The sequence below is a fragment of the Macrobrachium nipponense genome, chromosome 36 (genome assembly GCF_015104395.2).
Source record: "Macrobrachium nipponense isolate FS-2020 chromosome 36, ASM1510439v2, whole genome shotgun sequence".
Classification (NCBI taxonomy): domain Eukaryota; kingdom Metazoa; phylum Arthropoda; class Malacostraca; order Decapoda; family Palaemonidae; genus Macrobrachium; species Macrobrachium nipponense.
The window spans coordinates 39780469-39797460 of record NC_087220.1 but is presented as its reverse complement, the minus strand read 5'-3'; the positions used below and the strand labels follow the sequence as shown (position 1 = coordinate 39797460).

Below are 16992 nucleotides of genomic sequence, written 5' to 3'. Positions count from 1 at the left end.
ATATAGTATTTATTCACTATTTTTATTTATTTGTTATGTTTTCGGTAATTTTGTATAAATATACATTGTATGAAATTATTTCAAATTATAATTCAGTACAATATTTTATTTATAATTTTCTAACAGTCGATATACTCAATATTTTATTCATTCACTTATAAAATACAAATGGAAAGACTGAATGAATAAATACAGAGTTAGCCAAAAGGAAAGAAAATGAAACGTGACAGGACTGAAAATAGCCTGAGAAGAATTGCAAGTCAATTATTGAAAATCAATGAATTCCCCACCCCCCAACCCCGCCCCACCCCCCACAAAAAAACTTCAAAATACTAAATAATTAATCCCAAATTGTGCAAGAAAAATTGGCATACATTATAAGTTGATGAGTACAATTTGTTCAGGTTAAAACAATAGACCTAAAATAAAACCGAGTTTAATATTATAATATAAATTGTATTTAATTTTTTAGTTCATTTTTCTGTGTGTGTGTCATCCTATATAACAAACATATAAATCATGTACACCAAAATAAACATATTATAACCATTTTCCCGTTTTTTTTACTAAACCCTTAACATAGTTAAAATTAATAAAAGCAATAATTTGAGAACAAAAAATGAGTCATGGAGTATGCACCAAAGATTACACTATTATTACCAAATGAGGAATTACTTCAGTGGATAACAAAATGCTTGCTGTTTATTTCAATGGAACAGAAGCAGACTTTATGAACATAAGAAAACCTTACTCTAAGATAAAGAGGTCGATTACATGCTATAAAAAATAATAAAAATCGTTATTTAACGTCAGGGGTTCTTAACAGGGGTATCCATAACCCTTGGGGTTATGGGTTATGGGACTTGATCTCATGGTTATTTGTCTATATTTGAATTTAATGTGTCAATGTATACATGGGTCCATTTTGTAAATAAATAACTATATTAAATGTAAATGCTTTTTTTATTTACTTGTATGTTCAGTTCCTACCTATCCATAACTTAAGTTTGTATTAAACTGAGTATATTAATTTATATTGTAAACAAATAGGACTTGAGTGGACTTAAGCAAAGGGGTATGGAACCATATTAGCAATTCACTGGGTCTGGTGTCATCAGAAGGTTATGAACTCCTGTTTTACGCATTAAAAAATAGACAAAAAACTCGGTACATGGAAACAGTGATGATAAACATGCACAAATCTAGAGGCACAACGTTTGCAGACTTTTGGCGTAAATCATACACAATTGAAAGTATTGTCACACAATCTACAAATCTACGTTCCACGTTTATAACAAGTGATTCATTTACGGTTTTTAGGGAATTTTCTGATAGACTCAAAAGCGAACGACACAGAAGCTGGTTAGGGAGCAAAGTAGCCACATATGCTTGTAAATAATGGACTAATAAAGCATTTGAAAAGGAAAATTAGAATATTAATAAGTAAAACAGGTCCTCCTAGCACCTTGTCTGGATGAAAGTACATAAATGTGTCCATTATTCTCTCACCTTTAGTAGTTTAGTTTTTTGTTTCCTTTCGTTTCTTCTGAGGTGTTTTATATACATAGTAAACTTTATACATACATACATACCCATATATATATATATATATATATATATATATATATATATATATATATATATATATATATATATATGCATGAAGATAAAGGGCTCATAAAACACCATTTGAACGTTGCAACCATATATTTCGAGTGCAGAAGGAAATGATCGAAACGTATGTCTTAAACGATTAAATAATGTTTTATGGACCTTTTATTTTCATATTGTAAAAGACACCCATACTTATCCATATGTATATATAATATGTAAATGTATATAAATACACATACATATACATATTATATATGTACATAGTATGTGTAAAGTCTGAAAGAGGAGAAGGACGTTAACAATCCCAGGGCTACTAGACTATTTTCCAACAATCCACTGTTGCTCTAAAAGCTGATTCATCTGCACAACTGTGCTTTACTTCACTCACTATGACTAATCCTCCTGTTGATCAACTTACCAATCTAGATTAATAAAATTAAAGGATTAATGAAGTTATAGGAGTGGTGGATGGCGACCTTTAAAAGACGTGAGCAGATGGTATACAAATCAATTTAAACGAAAGATGGTATGAATAATATTAATAATAATAATGAACTCAACAAGGGTATTTGCATATACATATACAAACCATATACACATACATACATATACACATATACTACAAGATATATATATATAGATAATATATATATACATATAATATATAATATATATATTTATATATACATATTTATATATCAATATATATTTATATAGTTTTATATATATTTATATATATATATATTATATTTATGTATTTATATAGTTTTTATATATGTATACATATATGAATACTATACTAGATATATATATATATATATATATATATATATATAAATATAGTATATTATATAATATATATACATATATATATACATATATATATATATATATATATATATATATATATATAATATAATATAATTATAAATATATATATAGATATATATATACATATGTATATAACATATAATATTTATTATAGGACTATATATACATATATATATATTATATATAATATTTTAATAGTTAAATGTCTATACCCTATATGAATAAATATACATATATATATATATAATTTACTTTAATATATATACTTATTATATATAATATATCTATATATATATATATATATAACAACATCATGATAAATTAATATTATCATATATATTATAATTATAATATATATATCAACATATATAATATAAAATACCCATATAAAATATTATATATAAATATATATATATATATATCATATAATATTATATATATAATAATATTATAAATATTATATAATTATATAATATATATAATATATATATATAGGGATGTAATGACGTATTCCGAATCTTTAGAATGAACTGTCAAGATGTCAAATTGCAATACAATTTATATATATGCACACACACACACACACACACACACACACACACACACACACACACATATATATATATATATATATATATATATACATATATATATATATATATATATATATATATATATATATATATATATATATATATAGCTGACTGTAAAGAGACATGATGCGGCATATACTCAATTAAGTCAAGTCGGATTTTCATTTAAGCGAGTGACTCACCTATTCAAAGAAGGGGGTATTGGCAGTGAAGAGAGAGCACTTCTAAAATCCTGGCCAGATAAATCCCACTTATAAGGGACACGAACGGTCTGGACTATTTCTGTTCATGTTCGATGTCTATATGAGTGGAGAGAGTAGAGAGAGTAGAGAGAGAGAGAGAGACGAGAGAGAGAGAGAGAGAGAGAGAGATTCACTAACTGCAAACAACTACAGAGCCAAGTCTCCCATTTAAACGTAGTGCAAAAGTTGATATGGTTTTTGTTCGAACAAACCATTTGATAAGGAAAATAAAATACTAATTCGTTACTTCTGTAGTGTTTTATATACATAGTAAACTTTATACATACATACATACATACATATGTAATGAGGTTATTTCCTCATTATTTATTTGGTAAACGTGTAACTCGTGCGTCAGGCAAAACAAACAAACCTCTCTCTACCAAGTAACTAGCGGCTCGCGACCTTCTCTTTCTCTCTCTCTCTCCACCCCTCTCTAGCACTGACTCTCTCTCTCTCTCTCTCTCTCTCTCTCTACTTCTTTCTCTCCACTCTAACAGGTAGTCAAAATGAGAGAGTTGCATTATAAAAGATACATTTATTAACAATGAATAAATAATGAATCAATTCAATTAAAACCCCAACAAAAATGTCTAAACAGTATTTAGTCACCAAAAGTCTATTTCCCCATCAGGACTCCCTCTTGGTCCCCATGATCCTTTGCCAGAACCGTCTGTTTCAAAGACACAGAACACATCCCATAAGTACACACACAAGTTTAACAATCAGAGATTAAAGATTGAATATTACCACAAAAATGTCAAATAGGTAACAAGCCACTCTTTGGCTAAAACAGTTCAAAACTCACCCAAGCAGCCGGACTATTTGAAGCACAGATTATAAAGAAACTTCCGCTGAGCACCACGGCATCCTGTCTTTCTTCCAAAGACACCTCTATCAAAATCCCCGATAGACTTGGGTATCATACATTTAAAAGGAAGAGGCGCACATGCACTTACGAACGCACACTTCGTTAGCGCCTCACAATACTAGCTGCAACTAGTTTCACAAAGGCACTTTGAGAAGAGTTCATAAACTGTCGTACATTGACTTGTCTAACTATGCAGTTTTATCTCACGCCACCGACAGAAACCATTGGTCAGCTTTCCTCGGGTTGTTGCTTCTCCACATTCCATAGGTCACAGCGAACATATTGGCAATATATCATTAATCAAAACCCTAGGCCTACACATACACAAATATATTGTTATAAACTGCTCGTTCCCTCAGTATAAAGTGTGGGGATGTGACTTACTGGCACTCCTAAAATGGCCTTGCATGGAGGGACGGCGGTTATTACAAACAAAAAGTCTACGGCTGAAGGCCGATATTACAAAAAGGAAAAATTTACATAAAACTCTGGACTAGTTTAAATGAACTATATTTACATTTAAATTACGTGTAGGTCCAGAAATTAATGTAAGCTGTTTGATTGCAAGTACACCAGAAACACGTGGCTGGGAAATGACCCAGACACAGATTAGCGCAAAGCTGGTTATTTAAATGCAAGCTTCATATCCAAGGGTTCCCAATTTTTATCTCACAACCAGGCATGATAATTGTGAACAAAGAGATTACTTGCTAGCATCAGTACTTAGCGTGATGGACATGTAGGAAAATGTTACACATTACTTGAACTTAGAGTTGCATGTCAAAGCTCATTCAAAGGGGCCATAGAATGATTGGGAGCATATCCAGAAAGGAATACTACATTGTTTGATTAACTAGGGGAGGTTTAATATCATTACAAGTATCACAAGGGGAATTAATTACAACATTGAACCAAAATTGGGGAGTGAGATGTTAAGCCAAGAAGGGGGGAAGTCACCTTAGAAGAATGAAACAAATACAGACAAGAGGCAAAATAGATTCACTGACTGCACTAAAAGTTACTCTCACAGTACCTGGAAATCCGTGGTCTTATTGTCTTCTCATTTGCTGATCGATCTGTGCATTATGGATGGTAAAAGAACATGGGAGCAGGGGAGCAAAAGGGGGAAGTAGTGTTCTGCTGGTGAGAGGTGTCTAATTTCTGAGAATGAGCTGCTGTGGCCTCGTCCTTTTAAAATCTTGGTTTTGACTAGCATGGAAATGCTAGTCAAACCATGTAAATGCTTAACGCAAGTGGGGCCATGCAGTAAACTGGTAAATCTACAATAGGACTGTAAATGAAATCCACTCCGGTGCAGAAAATTCATGCAGGCCATGTGGAAATGCAAAATACAGTTGTAAATCAAGTTAGATCCCAGTAAATAACAGAGCAACTAAGCTGTAACAGTTATGTAAATCAACACTATGTATGGGCAGAAGACTCAATGCTGATACTTAGCGAGATGGCAGTAAAATCCCTGTAAATACAGTTAACTGGTGTGCAGTGCGGCAGAAACTCAACGCAGATACTTTGGCGAAATTGTCATAAAAATCTTCATAATTTACTGTAATGAGGTGGAATCTCAATGTCAATAGTGGATTTTAGCAATGAATTTCGTAAATGCAGAAACCTCAACGTGAATACTGGTTATAATAGTATCTGTAAATGCCAGTTCAACTGGGTTGTAAATAACATTAAAAAAAGGATTTTTGCCACATATTCACGGAAAACTCAAGATGTCAGTTCAACTGGGTTGTAAATAACATGAAAAACTCAATGTGAAAAGATGTGGTAAATGCAAGTGATAAAATAAAAATGTATATATGGGGGTTGTATCGTCTCGAGGACGAAGACGAAAGGGGGATAGAAAAAATGATTTTTTACTAATGCAAATCTTTGGTCTGTCTTACCCTTCAACACTAGTTGGTAATGCTCAGAAATCTTATTTTACACTAGCGTCATAAACAAATAAAGGGAAGAGGAAGAACCAAAATAAAAATTCTCTCACCGCTGCGTAACTACCAACTTCACAGATACCCTTTACCTATTTCCATTTACTTTCTCCCTTGCAAACCTAAGACCTACCGATTCTAACTTGCAAAAGTAAGTTCCTGGAGAATTTGGCTTTCACATGGGCCGGCAAGACAGAGGGGAAGGGAATAGAGAGGATTCACAGCTAGTTCTTAATCCAAGGCCGGAGGCAGGGAGAGAGAGAAAACATGCACGGGCGTAAGTAGCAGCCCTTGTGTTTACAAAGACAGTAAATCGTTTATCTGCTTTGATGATCTCTTTTTACACAGAATGAAAGCGCAGACCATTGATTTTCAGCATGCAAGTGGTTCTAAAATCTTCCTATCACTATTCTTAATGGCAGTCAGATTTTATTCACCCCTAACTAGAATCCCTAGTTCTACACATATAATGAGAAATAAATAATTACTCTTTACTTGTTGTGGAGATTTGGGAGCCCTTGTCTTGCTTGCTCAAAAAATATTAAAAGGAATTCAGATTTGTTTCTCTGCTCGTGATACCTGCTTAATGATTGCTACGACTGGAAAATGAAAATTAATTTTCACACAATCCAGGCAAGATCACCATTTTGTTATAAAATGCTCGTTCCCTCCTAAAATGGCCTTCATGGAGGGACGACGGTTATAACAAACAAAAAGTCTACAGCTGAAGGCCGATTTTACTGAAAGGAAGAATTTACATAAAACTCTGGACTTTAGTTTAAATGAACTATATTCATATTTAAATTATGTGTAGGTCCAGAAATTAATGGAAGCTGTTTGATTGCAGATCCACCGGGAACATGTGGCTGAGAAATGACCCAGACACAGATATATGATTTGCGCAAAGCGGGTTATTTAAATGCAAGCTTCATATCCAAGGGTTCCCAATTTTTATCTCACAACCTGGCATGATATTTGTCTGCAAAGAAATTACTTTCTAGCATCAGTACTTAGAGCGACGGACATGTTGGAAAATGTTACACAGTACTTGCTCTTAGTGTTGCATGTCAAAGCTCATGCAAGGGGGGCATAGAATGATTGGGAACGTATACAGAAAGGAATACTACATTGTTTGATTAACTAGGGGAGGTTTAATATCATTACAAGTATCACAAGGGGAATTAATTACAACATTGAACCAAAATTGGGGAGTGAGATGTTGAGCCAAGAAGGGGGGTAGTCGCCTTGGAAGAATGAAACAAAATACAGACAAGAGGCAAAAAAGATTCACTGACTGCACTAAAATTTACTCTCACAGTACCTGGAAATCCGTGGTCTTATTGTCTTCTCATTTGCTGATCGATCTGTGCATTATGGATGGTAAAAGAACATGTGTGGGATTCCCAGAGGAAGCAGGGGAGCAAAAGGGGGGGAAGTAGTGTTCAGCTAGTGAGAGGCATTACCCCCATTCAGGACACCTGTGGAGATTAATTCCAAGGCAGCCAATAGGAGTAGAGATGGTTTAGAGAGAACAGAGGCTTTCAGTTCAGATAGGCAACTCGAGAATATGAACTACCTTTACAAAAGGGTATTACTTTTACTTGGTTCTGGCTTAAAATCCTGAACAAATATATATATATATATATATATATATATATATATATATATAAATATATATATATATATATATATATATATATATATATATATATATATATATATATATATATATATATATATATATATATATACATATATATATACATGAAGATAAAGGCTCATAATACACCATTTGAAACGTTGCAACCATATATTTCGAGTGCAGAAGGAAATGCTCGAAATATGTGGTTTAAACGTTTAAATAATGTTTTTATAGGCCTCTTATTTTTCATATTATATCATTGTATTACTGTAAAAGACATCCATACTTATCCATATGTATGTATATATATATATATATATATATATATATATATATATATATATATATATCACATACATAGACATATTATATATATACATAGTATGTGTAAAGACTGAAAGAGGAGAAGGACGTTAATAATCCAGGGCTACTAGACTATATTCCAACAATCCACTGCTACGCTAAAAGCTGATTCATCTGCACAACTTTGCTTTACTTCATCACTATGACTAATCCTCCTGTTGATCAACTTACCAACCTAGATTAATAAATTGAATGGATTAATGAAGTTATGGGAGGGTGGGATAGTGACCTATAAAAGACGTGAGCAGATGGTATACAAGTCACTCTGGTTTAAAGCTAAGGACTATGTTTCAGTGGACTATTCCACCATATTAAGGGTGGAAGTTAGTCCAGCGAAATATAGTCCTTAGCTTTAAAACCAGAGTGTTTTAATGGACTTTTTATACTTGATATGCATATATATATATATATATATATATATATATATAATATATATATATATATATATAATACACATGTGAATATATATATATTATTATATATATATATAGATATATATATATATAATATATATATATATATTCTATTATAGAATTTCCTGAGGATGCAATAACGTATTACGAAACTGAATGAACTGTCAAAATGTCAAAATTGCAATATTATACAGATTCTTATATATATTAACATAGAAATATATATCTTATATATATATGATATATATATATATATATATCCTATATATATATATATATACATATATATATATATATATATATATATATATTATATATATATATATATAATATATATGATATATATAGATATATATAATATATTAATTATATATATATATATATATATATATATATATATATATATATATATATACATGAGAAGAAAAAGAAGCGTGCCTACAATAGAACGTAGTGAGTTACTGGTTCACGAGGAAAAAGATGCATCCGGTTCTCAATCAAGATCGCATTCCTTTGCACATCCCACCCAAGGTTGCCTTAGTGTGCCCGACATTTCCGCAATCATCTCTTGGAACTTATGATTCACTATTTATAAGTATGAATTCCTGATAAAGAAAAGAAAAGAGAGAGAGAGAGAGAGAGAGAGAGAGGGAGAGAGAGAGAGAGAGATTCACTGAACTGCAACAACTACAGAGTCAAGTTTACCATTTAAATGTTGTGCAAATGTTGTAGTTGTTTTTGATTCAGCAGGTGCTATGCCAGCACGGGCTCCTGCGCTCAAGGCAACCTGTAACTCAGTGAACAAACTCACTGATAGCAAATCCCCTCCCGCATCACAATTAACTTACCCTTTCCTGGATTGTGGAATGAGTGACTGCTTCACCTTAAACAGCTGATTTTGTATTTCATGTAATCACGATATTATTCTGTTAATCGTTCTTCTATAACCTTCTTTTCTCTTGTTAGATCATTCCAACTACAACCCAACTTTTCTCCTCTTGTTAAACAGCAAAACAAAAACTCTAGAAGAATAATAAGCATCACCACCAAAGATAAAAATACTATATTTTCTCCATATGTTGAGGATACGGTCAAAGCATTGCACATCAAAGTGGTCATTCAGCCTTTCAACACTAGAGCATTGCCAACGCAGTTTTCAACTGCGTTGAATCAACTGCCTATTCAGAGTATGTCGGGTAATTAAGGCCAACCTTTAATTTGATGTGATGAAAGAGAACTTCATGGTCAAATCGCCTTATGAAGAGGCTCGCATTTCTCTTTCTCCACAGATACGCACACATACATATATACATAAGCACATACACACACACACACACACACACTTATATATATATGTGTGTGTGTGATTCATTCAAACCAAGGTCATTGCAATAATCAACTAAAATTCTAACCAATACACAGATTATTCATTAAAATGAAACGTGCCGTGGGTAACATTTTTCTTGAGTATGCCGCAGAGGCACGAGTCTTGATATGATTACTTCTGCTGATCTTTCTTTCTGTGAAGATGGCTTCCAAGCATACACTTTAGTTTTCATAGTTTTGAGTTTATTTGTGGTTGGTATTAAGGACCATTCTGTTTGCCAGTCTGGGTATATCAATGGTTTGACTGATGTTACCCAGTCTGATACTGGGGCATGTGGAACGGCTGGAGGGATAGCGAAAACCAAATACGCAGCAGAATCTACACTTTCATTTCCTTTTATTACTATGTGTGCTGGCATCCAACATATCTTCATTGATAATGCGTCACTGAAAATGATAGAGCTTGCTCTCTTCTCTGATATTATATCAAGTGCCACTTGTATGGCTGTGAGTTCCGCAGTAAATACTGATGATATTAAAGATAGGCTCATTTTCATTGATTTATCTTTTGAACAATATGCAGAAGCTCCCACTCCAAATTTATCTTTGGAGCCGTCTGTTTATACCACGAATTGATTTCATTTCTTTCGAATGTGTTCTAAAGTATGTTGGCGATATATTTCTGCATTAGTCATTAGTCTTGTAAGTAGGTACGGTAGGGAGGTGCATATTCTTATTCGTTTTAAAGTCCAAGGTGATGGGAGTTCTATTGGTGGGTGACAAATTGGTGTTATGAGAGTTCATTAGGTATTTGGCTCTTTTTGGAATGAGCTAGTACTATGACAACCTCCGATTCCTGGAAGATAATCTAGAAAGTAGGTAACTGCAGGAGATGATCCTGCTTGCAGTGAAAGACCTCTGCGTACTGTCATCAAATGGCAGTGATGTTTCAGGGCAACACTTCTAGTATTAGGAGTGAGTTTGTTGGGATGATCGGAATGCTCCTGTGCATTACCGTATTCCTCATGATGCAAAGCATCGAGAGTTTTTAATGTAGATTCTGAGGCTGATGAGTATACAGGACAGCAGTAATATATTATATACTATATATATTATTTTGTGGCTTTATATAACATTAATAAGATATCTCGCTGTGCAACCCCGGGGATTAGAGTGTATTAAGTTGTTTTTATTGTGTTAGGGGCTTTGATCCCTTTGGCTTTAACGTACTTGATGTGTGTTTTCCAATTTGAATGTTGACCATATACCATTCCTAGGGGTTTGATATTTGTACAAAAATGAATTTCAGCGTTATTGAGGTGAAGTTTGATTGATTTTTTAGCCATCCTCTGTTTTTAAGGATGATAGCTTTTGTCTTATCAGTTGAAAACTGAAATCCAACTGAATTTGTTTGTTAAACTACATATAGTATTTGTAATAGCAGTACTGAGACATCTTTGAGCATATCTCAAATTACTACTCGTATAAATATTGGTAAGTGGCCTCTTAATCCTTTGGAGTGAAGTTTTCATGTTATGTTTCCATGTTGTGTCATATGCTTTTTCTATATAAATGCATATTGCTACTGTTAATATTTTCTGTTCAAAGCCTCTTTTAAAAGGATCTAAATGAGCTAGTGGATCAAAGATTGACCTGCCAACTATTAAACCTGATTGTGTTGGTGTTAAAACAGATTCTTTGGTTATAACCAACATTAGTCGTGCAATGACCATTTTTTCTAAGATTTTGCATAGACAGCTTGTGAGGGATATTGGTCTATAGTTAAATGAATTACTTGCATCTTTTCCTGGTTTATTTATTGGAACAATAATGGTTTGTTCCCTTTTATCAGGAAAGACCCATTTTATCCAGATACAGGTACTGTTATAAAATTTTAGTAAATATAGGAGCTAGTTTTTGTATCATATCCTGGTGCAGAAGGATGACATGAATTGAGGCCGTTGTCTAGTTCATCTATGTTAAAGCTATAATTATATTCTACTTCTTCAAGAGTTTCAAAGTTGAAGAGTATAGTTTTGTTTTCTTTTTGTTTTCTGATGATCTGAAAATGTGTATTTAAAACTAGAGTAAAGCACTGATGTTGTCAAAGTGTTTTACTATTATATTTAATAATTCATATGTGTCGTGATATATTTTCCCATTCAGGTGTACTGCACTTCTTGCAGGTCTTTCATGTTTACCATTATGGTTTCTTATCTTTTGCCAGAAACTATCCCTTGTGGATGTATTTGAAGATATGCTTGAGATATAATTTCTCTTTGATGTGATTTTCTCAGCTATTACAGTTTTGCTGAATTTAGCTGTATATATATTTTATACAATAGTTTAATGTAGTTAAATGTTATATTTGCTATTACTATTTTGTTTAAAATGTTTACATTGTAAGGCATTTTGTTGAGTGATTTAAGGCGAGTTTGGAGTCCGTTAAGGTTCCGACCTAATATATGTTATAATTTACTTAAAGTTGCTAAGGTTGATTTCCACCATGGGGGGGACAGGGGATTTTGTGGAATGTGGTTTAGTTTTTGGAATGCTTTTGTCTGCAGCATTTATTAGGAAGTTTGTGAAGGATTTGCGTGTGGTACTGTGATCTTGATTATGTGGGAATGGTGGTATATTTCGAGTGTATAGGATATATTTATCCCGATCAGCTTTTATGATTTCATATTTTATAGATGGCCATATTTTGGCATTACTTAAGTAGTTCAGGACAATAGGGAAATGGTCGCTGGTATATAAGTCGTCTAGGACATTCACTTTAAACTTTTTGGCTAAATCATTTGAACATAATGAAATGTCAATTGAGGAATGTGTTAGGTGAGTATTGGAAAAAGTACGTTGGAACACATCACTTTGCATTGAAACAACATAAGCTGCGTTCCATTATGATTTTTTCTATGCTGGTTCCAGATATGTCAGTGGGGTTATTAATATCCCATAGGGGACTATGGCATTAAAATCTCCTACTATAAATGATGGATCGTGTATTATTGTTAATAAGTTCAAACAAATCACTAAAGTTTGCATTGAAATTTGGCTGGCTATATAAATTACAAATAGTGATCATACTTTTGTTAGGCATATACGGTTGATAGCCGTTATTTGATAGGGCATAGGTGGTATGTTTAAAAGTTTATAAGTTAAGCTATTATGAATGTACTATATAGCCGTGACTAATTTTCCCTCATCTGTTGGTGAAAAAGAGGCAGTTTTAGTAGGGTTAGATCCTATGTTGTAGACAAAGCACATAGGATTGTGTTCTATTAGGAATCTTTGTAGTTCGCTTAAACGTATTCTTGTTAAAAGACCGTTTATGTTCCATTGGATAATTTTATATTCCATTATGCGGAGGAATTTAAATTCTGTAAATTGATTGCCGATTTTACTTAGTCTTGAAGTTTATATTTGTTTGAATTGATTTGTGGTTTTTTTTAATAGTTGTATTTGTATGATGATTATTAGATTCAACAGTTGTTTGTTTTTCATAATTAAAAATTATTGAGTCTACTTTTGATTTTATAATTTCCTCTTTGTATTTTAAGTCAGAACATAATTCATTCTCATGTTGGTGAGTTAAAGGGCATCTTCGTAATTTAATAAATTGTCTGTACAATTTCGTATTGTGTCCTCCGTCTTTTATAAGTACCTATGAAACACTCGTTACAGCCACAAGATAAAGCATGCTTGGTGTTGTTAGTTATTCGTTCAGTTTCTTTGAGCGAAGCATTTGAACTTTGACATTTAGAAAAATTTTCCATGATTTTGTAACTGATAAGGAATAATGGGTTTTAATGCTTGGTCATTGCGAACAACAAGGGTTGAGTGTTTGGGTTTATTGTATTGTTAGGAAAGTTGAAATATGGGAGGGGGCAAGTGGATGGTTTGGTTTAATGGTATAATTTTCATTAGTTTTATATAGTGGAATGCCATTATTAGTATTGCCTGTTGGGAATTGTAAAGAGTGAAAAAATTGATTCTTTGCTGTCCAAATGTTAGTTGTATGATTGGGGACTGAGGATAATTGTGTACTACCATTTGTGATGAGTATACAATGTCCTATTTTGAAATGTTCCTCTGGTATAGCTGGAGTTTCTTTAAATTAATTGTAATTTTTGAAAATTCAATTTTTTTTTACCTTAGTGAGAGTTCTCTCTAGTATTATTTTCTTTGTGTCAGTTTGATTATCATTATTATTTGACTCTTCATTGAAAAATCTTTTTCCTGGATATTTAAATCTTCAAAGTTAATAGTAGTAGCACTAGTGGATATAATAATATGCTTATTTTGGGTTTTAGTACTATTGATATGAGAACTAGTTTGTATGTTTATATTATCGTGTTGTTTGTTATTATTGTCATTGATGTTTGGATTTGTAGTTACATTTGAGAACGATTGGTTTTTAGAAAGGGATTACTGACTCATTTTACGTTTAGCTTGAGTCTAGCTTTTTTACTCATTCCTGTTCTATTTATTAACAACTGAAGCTTTGTGTTATACTGGTAAAAGGACCATTCTTTAGTTTAGAGTTATGGGATAGTCCACGTAATAAATTTTTTATTTATATTTCCATTTAGTGGTGGTGTGGGTTCTGATGAGCAGACTGCACATACTTTGAACACTGAGCACTGAAATGGTTTTGGAATAAATGGACGCACTTCTCTACTTTGTCAAGAATTTTATTTTAAGTGGGAGATCTTGGCCTGTAAATCTTATTTTTGCAATTCTAATTTTGTTATTTTATTTTTCTTACTTGGAACTGAGTATAGATACTTATAAATCATAGCTATTATTGTATCTAAATTTGAGGGAGTCAAGTATCAAGAGCTTTGTGGGTAGTCCTTCTTCAATGTTGGGTAAAATGACTGTGCCTTGTAATCAATTTAATGTGTCATGATTTTTTATTGATATTTTTGTGCCATTTATTTCTGTTATATTTAAAAATGAGGTGGATTGTTTTTTTTTCTTTTTTTTGGTGGTTACTTGAAGTAACCATTAATTTTCATTGATATATCAACATTCCATTTCTTGTGTTGGACATATGTTCATTCATTTGTTTTCAAGTATTGCTGTTGAGATTTTATTTTCAGATCCAAGTACTAGAAATCTTGACCAGTTATCAGGTCCAAAAAGATGATAAAAATGTTCTACTGTTGGGTCAAGTCGACAATTTCTATTTCTTTTTGGACCTTGCCTGATGTGAGTTATCTGTCTAAGATTTGTTATATTTTTCTGTAATAGTGGCCAAATGTTGGAGAGAGTAGGGGTGGTTAAGGTGATTATTAGTTTTTAATTCAGATGTAACATTGGGTTTGAATGTTTCCAATGTTATAATGTTTGAATTTACATATTGGCTTTTACTGTTTTCTTGTTGAATTCATATGGACCCCGATGGGTGGTTGGGATCTGATAATTTATTTGGAGGTGGATGTTCCTTTGCTGCATTATTATTGTCTGGAAATGACTGAGGGAGATTCCGGGATAAAGTTCCAATAGTCAACTGTCAAAGAATTTGTCCATGAAGGGGCCCAGGGGTACTTGAATCTTTAAGTTTACTTATCATAAAGGATTGGAGAAATAAAAAACTTAGTATCTTGGAAAAAATATCATTAGCTTTTGATGAAGTTAAATCTTTCATCACTGGCACAAGTGAGAACTGACTCCCTACCAAAAAGGGGATGGAATACCATAATTAGTATGGCCCAAGTGTAAGCCAAACCTGCTTGTTATGACTAAGAGTTTGCAATAATACAATAAACCCCAGCCCAATCACATTAAGGCAAACCGGACAGAATGCCAAGAGTTCTATTCCTAGAACCATGGAATCCGTGGTCCAGCTCCACAGAATAGTTCTGCCTGAGAAAACAGGTCCGAGCATTGTCGAGTAGATGATGATCTACCAGTTCTCACCAATTAGCTTTGGATTTAACTTCACTCCAAGCTATGATATGTTGTCTTATTTGTTAATTTTGGTAAATTTTGACAAATGTGGAAAAATCCACAAATATTTATCCAAAAAATATATAATGTTATATAGGACTCTTAGGTTCAAACCTAGGAAGGAATCCCTGAGGTTAGAGAGCCCCTCACATGTCAAGGTAGTCTCAAGTTGTGAGGTGGGGAGGGGAGGGGACATCATTTACCAAGAAGCTTGGCAAAACACTGAAGTTGTAGATCATTATATCCATCAACCAGGCCACATGGCTAGATACAATATGCTGGCCTTTTGACAATAAAGCACATAGAGTAAGATTCACAACTAATACCTCTTCATTGCAGATCATTCTCTCAGTCATCCTAGGACAAAGAAAATTGTTGCAAGAATATTAAGGTGTTGTTTCTTTTTACCAGCAACACAAGCTCCTTCATTCAGTCTACATTGCAACTCATTATCTCTAGCTTTTAGGGTGTCTACCAGTGGTGGATTTTGAGGATGGCTCACTTCACTTGAGTAATCATTAACATCGTTGTTGCTTGAGGTGAGCTACAGTCACCAATATTGAATATCATGTAAAGGCAGACATACCTTGTATGCATCAACAGTTTCATGGGCTTCTGTTATATCAGGGCATCTGTAAGGATTCTGTCGAAGTCAGGTTGGGGGAGACGGATGGAGAAGATGCTGTCACACTGCTGGGGAACCAAAATAAGTAAAGTGGCAAAACTAACCTCTAAGCCTTTTGATTTGTACAGGCAGAGTGAAGACAGCAGCTCGATGAGAAGGCGACTTGGTAAAATGAAACCAAAAATACCTCTGATTCGGTAAGTGTTGTTGAGCCTCCACCTCCCAAGGCCTCTTGCAATTTGGCCAATTCTGATTCATCTTCAGGGGGGTTGTTGTCACCCAAAAATTGCTGGGGTAAAAAATGAATGTTAATGGAAATATATACACTTTATTTATGTAGTACACAGACAAAATAGAGACAAGAAAGAACATTTACAGTTAAAGAGACAACACCAGAATGAAACGTTTTTTACAAATAGAAAGAAACAAAGTGGTTATCCAGCAGTAACATAAAGGAGTATGGTAGGTTACAAAATAGACATTTAAAATTTATGTATGTAAATAAAAACAACACAAAATGTTCATGCATCCCACTTTAGAAGCATAAAAGAGAAAAATTGGC

General features: G+C 33.0%; 1 protein-coding gene across 2 annotated transcripts in view; it reads right to left on the bottom strand.

Moving 5' to 3' along the window:
- Positions 1-16992, bottom strand: part of LOC135203311 (uncharacterized) — a 251748-nt gene that overhangs the window by 42460 nt on the left and 192296 nt on the right. For both annotated transcript variants that reach the window (XM_064233061.1, XM_064233060.1), the window contains one exon: positions 16535-16719. The gene's annotated coding sequence lies outside the window, so the exon portion shown is untranslated. The remainder of the gene's footprint in view (positions 1-16534; positions 16720-16992) is intronic.